The sequence below is a fragment of the Falco rusticolus genome, chromosome 13, assembly GCF_015220075.1.
Source record: "Falco rusticolus isolate bFalRus1 chromosome 13, bFalRus1.pri, whole genome shotgun sequence".
NCBI classification, from domain to species: domain Eukaryota; kingdom Metazoa; phylum Chordata; class Aves; order Falconiformes; family Falconidae; genus Falco; species Falco rusticolus.
This window is the reverse complement of record NC_051199.1, coordinates 20,657,665-20,669,845: the sequence shown is the minus strand read 5'-3', so window position 1 is coordinate 20,669,845 and position 12,181 is coordinate 20,657,665.

The window sequence follows — 12,181 nt, the reverse complement described above, 5'->3', positions numbered from 1 at the left end:
CACACTGAGCTGCTGCTGTCCATGTTCATGAGGAGACTTCCCTTCTGACTTGTCCTCAGGAAAAACCTGTATGTAAAGTGAGATCGACATGTTAAAAGATTACAGTTTCATGACCCAATGCTGAAGGAGACTGCTCTGACTTCAGGACTAGGAGATGTGTAGTATCTTTGTGAAGTTAAAATACAATATCCTACAGATTAATCTTGTATTAATCATTGGGTTGTATCCTGGTACGCATGCATGCTGTGTCCAAAGGAACCAGTGAAGAAAATTTCAGGGGAAAAATCCTTGTTTGGTTGGATTTTTTAATTGAAGGTAGACTTTTTCAAGTATGACACGTAATTGAGGTTCTTAGCTGAGTGTCTGGGCCCAGTGAGATGGACAGCACAGCAGTAAGTAGAGGCAGCAACAAATAAACAGGGACAGGAATATTGGCCCTGACTCTGCTGGGTTTGCTCTCCACATCCCCCAGTACAGCACAGACGGGGGCTCCTAAGGCCGTCTGGCAGCGGCCTCGGAGGTCTCCATTTCAGACCTCTCTGTTGTGCCGGCTGAGCAAGGTGCTAGCTGACATCATGGCTGTGTCCGCTGGCAAACCTGACCATTGCTTATAGACCTTTGTACCACCCTCAGAGGAGGACGGCTCGATTCATGTTGTCCTCACTGGGAGAGCCCTGGCTATAAAGGGATACATCCAGAGCCAGTGGGACCCCTGTGCTCTTGGACCCTGTGTGTGCTGGGAGAGCAAGGCCTGCAGAGACCCCATCGCTGCATCTGAAAGGGTGGTTCACCACCTCGTTCTGATATGGTAGTGTGGAGCCAAAAGAACAAAAGTTTTTCCTTAAACCCCTTGGGTCCTGCTTGCATGGTCAGCCTGTGCCACCCCACACATGGCCTCTGGCAGGGGAGGACTGTAAACAGCAGTGAGAGCACGAGAAGCTCAAGGTAGGTATGGTGGAAGGAATAGAGAGTAAAATGTACATGCAGGGAGCTTAAATCCTTCGATCCCAGTAGGTGGTCACCTTTTCCCTTTTTTCCTAGGCCCAGCTCTGGGGCCCGCAACATAAGGACATGGACCTGTTGGAGCGAGCCCAGAGGAGGCCACAAAGATGATCGGGGGCTGGAGCACCTCTCCTGGGAAGACAGGCTGAGAGTTGGGGTTGTTCAGCCTGGAGAAGGGAAGGCTCCAGGGACACCTTAGAGCATCAGCCTTCCAGTCCTAAAGGGGTACTGTGAGAAAGCTGGAGGGGGGCTTTTTACAAGGGCATGTAGCGACAGGACAAGGGGTGATGGCTTTAAGCTGAGAGAGGGCAGGTTTCGATTAGACATCAGGAAGAAATTCTTTACTGCAGGGGTGGTGAGACACTGGAAGAGGTTGCCCAGAGCAGCTGTGGGTGCCCCATCCCTGGCAGCGTTCAGGGCTGGGGTGGCTGGGGCTTTGGGCACTCTGATCTGCTGGAAGGTGTCCTTGTGAGTCTACGAACATGTTTTCTCAATTACGATCATACCCTGACTCCCTCCCAAAAAGCAAAGAGAACATTTATACCCAGGGAACCAAGCCCATACCGAGGTAGCGTTTTTCCTTCCTTCGCGCCCGCAGCTCCCCACAACCCGTGTGCCTCACCTCGGACCTTACACAGGTATTTTTTCCCCACTAGATGGTGCTTGAACATCTGCTCACCGCCGGGCCCCGCGCTCGGCTCTGCCGCCCCGACTGCCCGCTCTGCCCGCGGGGGCCGGCAGCCGGGGGGGCCGGCAGCCCAGGCATGGTGCTTGCCTTCCCGTATCATTCATAATACATGTTTTTCCCTCTGCTGAAAACAACAGCGGCAACAAGCCGTTGCTTAGTGGGAAGGCAGAGTCCCCGCAAGCCGGTTCCTTGTGAGAGAGCTGCCAAGTCACGCTCTCGTTTGCAGAGCGCCATCGTGCCCTGTGTATAACGAGGCAATCCGCGTGCCCCCGAGTGGTTTTATTTTGGAAGTCTGCAGAGTAGCAGTGTTGTGCCAGCATAAGCTTTGGGCTGTATGGTTTGGAAAAGTAACTTCTGGTGCGTGGCTGGGCTCTGTTCTGGGACGATGCCATTTGAGGGCACTTGACCAGGCGTGCAGACCCATAGCGATGGTGGCACTGGGAGAGGGAGCAGCGCCTGCTCCTCAGGCTGCGGGGCATGGCAGCCCTGAAGCTCCCTTACAGTACAGTTCATGTCAGTACTAAAATTCACTGCAAATGGTTCTAGAAAGATATGAAAACTGCTCTGTGAGGGGCTCTGTGAAGACGAAACATATAGTTATTGATATTTCACTGGAGCCTGATGGGACTGAGAAATTTAGTTGCGTTTCTGGGAAAAAAATATCTGATTTTACTGTCCACAAAAAAAAAAAAACCAAACCAACCAAAAAAACCCCCACAAACCCACCCCTTTCCTTGTATCTTCTGAAAAGCAGCAATAGGCCTACTGGGTATTTTTCCGACTTTTTAAGTATGTGCTCTTCTCAACCTTGGCATATGCTAATTTCAACTGCTTTTATACTGTGTATGTGGAATTCTGTGAGTGAAATCTTAGAGCTTTCTGCAAGGGAAAGGGGTTTCTGTTAGCAAGGGAGGAGGGAATTACTCGCTGCAGAAGGAATTCAGTGCTCAGGGAAGTAAAGCTTAAACTGGGGCTGCTGGGTTTCCCAGACCTGCTGAGGGAATAATAAATCAATCTTTTAAACAAGCTCACACAGGTGAAAAAACATGACTGCTTCCTTCCTATATAGGTAAAAGCTGAGAACTTGTTTATTTAACTGAAGTGATCCTCTCCTAAGCATCGTTTCCCCTATACAGTTAGGAAAAACTGTGTTTTGAATCTGTATCCGTATTAAATCTGTGACATAATACTAAGGGGAAGTGATGCTTCTGTAATTTTCAACAATTCTGACAGTAAGACTGAACACCTGCAGCAGGAGTGAGCCCACCAGGGTGGTTCCTGTGAGCCTGTACAGCATCCAGCCCAGGCTGAATAGACTGAAACGTCTTGTAAATCACAGTAATACCAATGGTAAGCATGCGTAACTGCAGGGTGCACTGAGCAAGCACAACTCCTTAGGAAAACATCAGATAGTAAATATTATTTTTGGGCTATTTTGTTCTAAATCAAAGCTTTAGCTGCCAGACTATTTATCAGTTTAAAAATTCAAGATGCTCTTCAAGCTCAGTTTTACTGATCATCACTAAAGTCTGTAGAAGAGGTGTTTTCCCTTCTGAGCAGGAGATTTGGAAACTTGCTGTTGACATAGCAGTCATTCTGCTGCAAGTGAAGATTCCTGCCAAAACTGCATCAGACATCCTTGAAAGCCCAGGCACGTCTTCGAGCCTGACAAGCTGCTCACCTCCGAGCCCTCCACAGGCACCAGCGTAGCCCAACGTGGGTGTTAGTTTTCTGACTCCACTTGCAAAATGCTTAATTGTGATTAAGCCCCAAATGATCGGTCTATTGTGCACTGTCCTCCCCAGCAAAGGGTGTCCTCATGCATGGCTCCTGTTACATTAGCTCCCCCAATGTATTGATCACAGGGATAAATAATGTATGCTGGGAACTACCCAAAGTGATGGGTGAGCTTTTTAGAGCCAGCTTCTGTTGCAAGCTTCAGTCACAAAAGGCATTGACTTTTTTCTCCTCTTGTTCTCTGGTTATTTTGAAAGTGTGTTTGGTTTCCAAAGCTAATGGTGACATTGTTTGCTTGCCAGTCAGCTGATTGGCCATTGTTCTTTTAAATCAGAGGGATTTAAACTAATGTTCTTTAACTGTTCTGGAAAAAATACAACTTTACAACTGGACTCAAACAGATAATGGCAGTGAGAAATGCCGCTCAGGATTGCAGGGCTGCTTTTTGAATGGTCTGTGGCTGCAGTGGGGAAAAAAAAAAGTTGCCTGGCTGCTGGTAACATAATGATCCACCTGACGTTTTGATTATGTTGTTATAGCTGGTTTGTGCAAGGGCATCTGAAGAGTCAGCTCTTGTACTGGAAAAGCGAGGGAAAAGTTATCCTGCAAATGCTCAGAAACAAACATATCACCATTTCAAGGTCATCCACCCAGTATTGCTTTGCATTTCCAAGATTCCTTTCTGATGGGAAAAGTTCTTGGCCTACATTGCTCGACTTTGGTTTCCAAACCAGTGGGTTAGGTGTCAGATCAACAAGACTGAGGCTGGCCATATGAGTTAAGCATCTGTAAGTCCTGCCCGAAAGCTGGGGAGGCAAGTGCATTTAGGACTGAAGCCAGAAAAAGTCCAAGATTTGTTCAAAGGGAGGTAAGATGTGTATCACATACCCGGAACACATCCTCCCCACAGAGCGCAGGAGCTGTCAAGACAGACAGCTCCAATCTGACTGTTTAAAGCATTCTCATTCTCCTGGTTTTTTTCCTATTTGTATGCACAGAAAGGGACAGAAAGGGTGCTTCTGTTTTCAAATGAGCCTGGAGCACTGGAGTAGAAGAGCTTGCCTACTGCTCCCGAACCCTTTTTATCTGTCTTTCCATCTGCATGCCTGCAGTAATGATAATACCTGCAGGGATTTTCACCTCTCAGCTGGAGCAGGAGAAGTCCTCCAAGCACAGGGAGGAAGGGGAGACACACAGCTTCAGACAATACCATAAATACAACTGTCAGGCTCAGGGGAGCACAAATCAGACATGTTGATTTGAAGAATTAGAAAGTGGGGAGCAATTCGCCCTCGGGGCTACAGGGCAACAGCAGTGCGAAGGATGAATGCAGGGAGAAAGTCGGTGCAAAAGTTGCAGCCAAAGCCATACAGCAGGTTCTTGGGCGCTGGGCTGTGCTCCAAAGGCTGCCATCTCCTCTGGAGGGGAGCGCTTCATCTCCCAACTGATGTGTCCATTTGTCAGCTGCCTTCACACCCTGCCCTCCCATGCTCAGCAGTGACTTTCAGAACCCTCTGATGCTCCTGTTTTCAAATGTATTTCCTATTATTTTCCCCAGAGATGAATCTCTCTTGTCACTTCACTTCAGGCTATGCTGTAAGCTGTTTTTTTGTTCTGTGATTCTCTGTAAGTGCTGGTGTGTAACTGAGCTGTCACAAGAACAAATCAGCAAAATGATTGTCTCTGACGGGGTACTCACATAATGTAACTTCCACTGCCTGGCACAGATATTTGAACTAGCCAGGAAAACTGCCCTAAATAGCAGAAAGGCTTTGATTTTTGAATGTGTCACAGGTCTGAGTGTTACCTCCCCATCATGTCTTGCCCTCATGTTCCCACTCCTACCCCCCCAGTTTGGAGGCAGCCTTTGCATTGCCACCACGTCCAACCTGGAATATTAATTCAGTCTGTGCAAGATGGAGAAGAAATCATGACAGCTGTCTCAAAACAAACCTTCCCCTGCTCACTACAATAGCCTTGCTTAGCGGCTTCAATTCACACCCAGGGATGGGGTGAGGATCTGATGTAGAGGTGGGGCTGGCTCAGTCTGGGATGGCTGGTGGGGTTATGGCTGCCAGCTGCCCACCCTCGCCTGCTGCCTGGGAGCTGGGGTGGGTTGTGGGCGAGCTCCAGCCCAGCTGCAGCCTCCAGGTCAGCACCGCAAAGCCAGGCAGAACTGGCGATACTGGGGAAGATGTGAGAAACCGCACTTCTCACATGGGGGTCTTATTTAGGCACACAAAATTAGGCTGATTACATGCTGGCTTTGTAATTTGTCTTGTACTCCCTTCACGTTGATTTTAGAAGGAATAAAGACTAAACGTTATGAAGTGCTTTCAAGTATTTAACTATGCAATTAGGCAATGCAATCAAAGTCCCACCAACTGCCTGTCTTCACTATTAGCCATTTAAATAGTTTAAAAATCTACCCCCTCAGTACTGACCCCATTTCATAGAGCAACTTCCTTCCACTTGGGCACCCAGCCAGAACTCTGGGTGCAAAGGCAAGTGAGTAACATGGTGCAGGGGATTCTGCCTTTAAGAAAACAGTTTCCTCTGCAGCCATGGGGTTTCTTTCTCCTCCTATTTCATCGGTATCCACTGCGTCCACGCTCTTCTTATTGCAGACAGGCTGGCTCTAGCCACGAGTGAGGGAAATCTGTGGCACTCGCACAAGGAGTATATCTGTATTGGAAGGGATGGGTAGGAAATGTAAAGCCCTGAAGTTCTTTTCACTCCTGTCTAGCCAAGATCAATTTCAAAACTACTGTGCTGCAGAATACCCAAGATTGACGTCCAATGTCCAAATATATTGCCTAAAACCGCCATGAGATTACAAGGAGGGCTTCCTAATCTGTTGCTGACTATCCTGGAAGACTGATTCAGGCCAGCTGTTCATATGCATGTATTTATAGACATAAATATTTTCATGTATGATTGCTTTATGGTTATCTCTGATAGATTCAAGAAAGGCATCAACCTCAGAGAAAGTTTATTAAAGGTTTTTAATTAGCAATTTTGTTTAGATAATATAACTGCTGTTAATAGTATATGTTGATGAGGATAGAACCCAAGCAAGATTCATGTATAAAAATTTGTAATTTCACAGTAGGTCAAAATTTGTGGTTAATATCATGTATAGACAGAAGTAAAGATTTGTGATGTTGTTAGGTAGACTTTAGTACTAGAAAACTGCAAGATACTAGCTAATTATCACTCTTATTAAATATCTGTCTTAGTGTAGAATACAGCTTATGAGCTTTAAAGCTTACACTAATCAAGAAGCAAGATCAACCACTCATGTAGGTCACTTATAGCTCAGCTGATATGGAGCTGCTCCTCATTGATGTTATCACTTAATCATTTATATCGATGAAATAAAAAGTTACAGTTCTACGATCTGAAGTAGGGGAATAATTACATTTTGATTATTAGGAAATCAGTGACCAGTCCCATTTGCACAAACACTCAAGCAGATGAACAGACAGAAAATTAAATGGATTCAATGATACATCATCTGAACTGTATCACTTAAGAAGTACTGGAGCTTCCACGTAAAAGTCTTAATTGCTGTAATATTGTTATTTGAACCACAATTATTGATTTATACTGCAGAAGTACTTTGAGGCATGTAGTCACTGGGCTGTGGGCTATTGAGAAGGAATTTTTCTAAATCTCTCCTTTGTTTATGTAATGCAGAGATGGTCCAACACTTTTATGGAACAAGGACCTGGACATACATCTCAAGTGAGTGTCCTAACCACCATGTGATGTAAACCAGCCTCTCTTTCTGTCCCAGTGATTATTTTTTTCATTCACTGAAAAACTGCTTCAGTAAGCAGACTGCATCCCACAGGACACTGTTGGTTGTTAGAGCTTTCTCCTAGACCAGAAGTGATGCAGATTCAGGTCCGCATTTCACGCCTGGCTCAGGTTGCTCTCCTCACTTGGTTTCTAAGGATATCCCTTGTGAAGTGCTTAACATGCTCAGAAAAGAGACCTTGGGCTGAGGCACAGAAATTAGTAAGAAACTGGAGTATGTCAAGCAACTCTAGAGTAACTCTGCATACTTCTGTGAGCTACTGAGCTGCTAATTCCTGCCTATATTGGTTCCCAGGGAATGCAACTGAATTATTTTTAAGTATTCTTCATATTGTGAAAACTGTTGCCTTAGAAGTTTACAAACTTTTGTCCATGTTAGTCCTCATTAGTAGCTGATAATTGTGTCTTGGTTCTCCTTTCACTTGCGGTGGTGTAACTGAGGAGTGGTTTGGTGAGAGCAGATCCAGAGTGGATGTAGATCAGCACAGTACCACTGATTTGTAACAGGGGCTCAATGTTCATGGTGACTGTGGCTCCTCCCCAGCAGAGTTATACCAAAGGAAAGCATTATAATTCAGTTCTTGAATTCAATACCATAATTGATATCTAACTGCTTAAAATGGAGGCAAGTACTCCAGAGCTGTGAGGTCTAGGGCTACTCAGCACAAGTATAGAAGGAGAATTCTGCAGGAAGAATATAAAAGGATTGAGAATTTATTAAAGCTTAGGAAGTCATTCACCACTCTCTCCTTGGATTACCCGGACATGTATTTTAATACTCCCTCCTTTCTAGTTTAAGTAATATTGAGGTCATGAACCAAAGCAGTAAAAGTAAGAAAGTTCACAGTTAATGGTGACATTGCCCTTAACTTGCCCTGAGCTGGAAAGGTGCCTTCATGACACAGCAGAGTACTCTAGGGACACAGCAGCAAACTTCACTCATGTTTCGCGTCTGGCAGCGTACAGCACAAGTGTAAAATAACTTAAATAACTTGCTTTCGGTTGAGAAGCAGGACCAGTGAACAAATGCCTGAAACGGGTTGCCAGAGATAGAGCCAGTTTCTGATCCTCAGTTCTTCACTCAGTGGTGCTATCCTGCATTTATGTAATAATTTGGCCAGGGCTAAAGAATCAGTGAAGGCTTGGTCGGCCGTTCCTTGTGCTTACCAGTGATGGTTTTCCATGGAGTGCAGTGAGTACTGGGTTAGACCCTAAACTAATTAATTTTCCAATAGCTTGTTCTAGAAGTTATTTTTAGTTTATCCTGACCTAGCTGCATTGTCATTTTGTTAAGAGCACTTTGATAAAGTAATTCAATCAGGTGTACTGCTACACAGCAGAAACCATAAAGCAACATCTTGTGTAACAAGGGAGACGTAACAAGAGTTATCAGGTAGGAGCTAGTGTTTCCATCTGCGGTATTCAGCTCATCGTGAGATTCTGGATAACATTAAACAATCATGTTTTACGAGTTGAAACAACCCATTGATGTGAAACTGGACACTCGCTAAGGATAATAAACCTTAATTCTTGCCTCTGTCTCTGGTGTCTGGGCACTACCTGTCCTGAAGAACCCTGATTCATTTCCAAGCTTCTGCACCAGGAGGGTTGCAAAGCAGCGGCTGCCTGAAGATCTTACCATGTGGCAAAAAGCCTTTTCTTTTTCCTAGCTCCATTCTTGGAACTGGCTGCTGTTGTGCAGATAGCTCTTCTCCCCTCCACCCACCCCGAACCTGCCCCCTTGCTGATCCCAGTATGGAAAGTCACAGCACAAATTTTAAGGTGGAAAATTTGGCCTTACGCCTTTTAACTACTTGTTTAGGCCACAATATTCAAATCGGAAGTCTTTGCTACTGTTTACCTAGAAGTAGCTCTCTAACATACATCCTTTGAATCCATCTGCAAGGATTTAAGAAGCAATTACCCATGTATTGATGTGGCCTTTCTGACAGGAGATAGAAAGGAAGGCACAAGCCCCTAATTCAGGGGCTCCGGTTCATGCTGTGGTACCAACACAGGCAATTGAAATTGATGATTTCTGTTGGATCAGCAGTAGAAATAACAGAGCTTGATGTTAAGCATCTACTTGAAGTTACGCATGATACCAAACTGGCACCTTAAATCTGCACTGAGGCCTCTTAACATAAAGCTGAGTGCCTTGGCAAGCTTATGTCCACATTAATAATAAATCCTGGGGACACAACCCCTTTAAGAAGAGCAGTAAGAGCTGAAGCCTCCTTAGTGGAAGCAATCTGCTTTGGTTTGTTCCAGTGCAGCCAGAATACTTGGAAAATCTTTCTACTTTATTCTGTGCTCTCTCGCATTATCAGTTTCTAAAACCAGTATGGTTCAGTCAATATCCTTTTAACTAGCTTATTACTTTATCTGGTTAGTCGTTTTAAGAGCTATCCACTTGCCTAGGGAAGTCTGTGTGTTTTGATTTTATTTTTATTCTGAATGACTGCAGTCATCTGGCTGTTTATGTGAATGATTAGAGTCTTTAAAAGCCCTGATGGAATTTTTTACTCCCTCGCTCCCATTACATCCCAGATTTCTGCAAATGCAGACAAATGTGTGCCACTGTTAAAAAAAATGCTAGGACTTCTGTTATAATGGCAGGCTAATGAGCCAAGTAATTTGAGTGGTATAAATACGGAATGGCCAGAAAGCAAGGGAGGCTGTGAGTCCATTGTACTAAGAGACTGAGCTTACTAAAGTCCCTTCAGCAGAGTGATTATTTTATAAAGAGCCTCATAAGCAAAGGTCCTAGGCTTGAGCCTGCTTGTACAGCTGTATGGCTGATAACAGGAGAACCCTGTAAGTGTTAGTAGGTAAGACAGTTAGTACTGGTTCTCTTGAGTTCCAGTAGAATCGGAGGGGAATCCAGTCTCATTGCTGATGTCCCTCACTGCTGGTTCTTTCCGACCTGGAGTGCAAAACCAGGCTGGATTTCATGGGAAAGAACCATTTACCTGTTGCCCAGCTCAGACGTGGCCCTGGCAGGAGAGGGAGCACAGGCAAGGGACCCCCAGCTTGAAGCTGCACAGCAGGACAGAAGCACCACTTGCACGGGTGAGGGTAACACCAGGGATCAGGGAAGTGGCAAGATGTGACTCAAAGTGGGGGGCTTGGTGGAAAGACTGTATTAAAGTACCTTGCCTCTGAGATGATGCAATATGATGCATTCATGATTTGTGTATATACATCAGTTTTACAGAGCTTGCTAATAGATTTTGGAGTATCAGAGTATAAGAAATAGGTAGGCATAGGTACTGGAAATGACACTGAGTGCGTAGTAACAGATGAGTAGGACGCTTTAGGCATTATCATCTATTATTTGAAGAAATGAGTGGATCTCATTTCACAGTGCCAAGCCCTTTACAAACATATTCCCAGACAGAGAAAGGTTTCTATTACATCAGCTTTTATAACAAGCAATTAGAATTGGATTACAGATACCTTTAAGACAGTGCCTTCGCTGCAGAACAGTGGGACGTGGTGTAAGGCCCAGACCAGGACAAGGAAATCCTGCCAAGGTGTGGATATATCCAGGATTTCTATAGTCACTGCTATTCTCTCATGAGCTCTTCTTTAGCCAATGCTAAACATTTTCCCTAGCATATTTGCTGCCAACAAGTGGCACAGGATGCTGTAACTGTTTTTCACTCCTGTCTCATACGTTCCTGACAATGACTTCTGACTGTGCTTACTTGTGTCTGTGTTGAACAAAGATGGTGTAAATCAGAGTTTTAGCTCTTCTGTTGTTCAGTTCTATATTCAGGTTTAAAATTATTATAAGCTCATGCCTATAAAAGTGTCCTTGTTTCCATCACCTGTGTTTGGCTTCCAAACTACATACCTTCACTTAAATTTATAGATACTGTGTGGCTTACAGATTCCTTGTGGATATTTTTGAGGAGCTGTGTTCTCCATAGGCTTTGAAACTGAGACTGTATTTGAGTGGAAATGGTGTTCAGGGACCAGAAACAAAGAACAGGCAGAGTAAAAGCAGTTTCTTGTGAGCATGATGGCCAGGCATTTAAAGCCATTTAAAAATGGCTGGAAGAGTCTCCTGACTTATTACAGGCAGTGCAGAGTAAATGATCATGCCCCATTTGTACAGTCTATGACATGATAAGAACAGATTCATCACCTCGGTGCTGAGGTCTCCCTGATCAGGTTGATGCCAGTAAGATTCACGTGAGCTTTTCTGGGTGCCACTGGGTGCCATGAATCGTGCAGTGCTAGTGAGAATGGGCCACAGAGAAGGACCAGTGAATGTCAAACTCAGAGCCAACGTTTCGCTTTCGCCCAGAGCTGAATATTGTGACATCCTCTTCTATCTAGATGTTGAATGCCACCAAGCAACGGTCCCCACTGCACGCAGGAGGTGGTCTGTGGCCCCAAGACATTTCTGAGTACTCAGAAATGACCAGAGAGCTCTTGGGACCTTGCTGGGGCAAGTAAAGAGACATTGGTGCTTTTACAAAAATGCATGACTGGCTTTTTTTTTTCCTCCCTGATTATTCACTGTGCTTTAAACTGAAAGAAGGATCTCCTGTTTGTAATATCCTTCAGATATTTGTAGTAAGGATCTGAAAATGTAGCTTGAGAAATGCTGATAATGCTGATTAGTCCAGTTTATTGTACAAGAATATTTGTGCCTTACAAGTGCTGACCACCCTTCTCTGCAGTAGTTCAGCTTGCTTTTGATTATATTTTTCCAGCCACGTTGAATTTTTCCCTGTAGCAGGTGCAGGTAAGTATGAGAACTGAAACAGAAAGCAGCAGTGTGCTTCTTGTGCAAAAGGTAAATGACTATATAATTTACTCAGTAGTGTATTTCTGCTTAGAATTATTGCTAATTCAGAGAAATTCAGTGCAAATTGCATGACAGCACCATGTAAGATGAGTGTAGAGATAAAACACGAG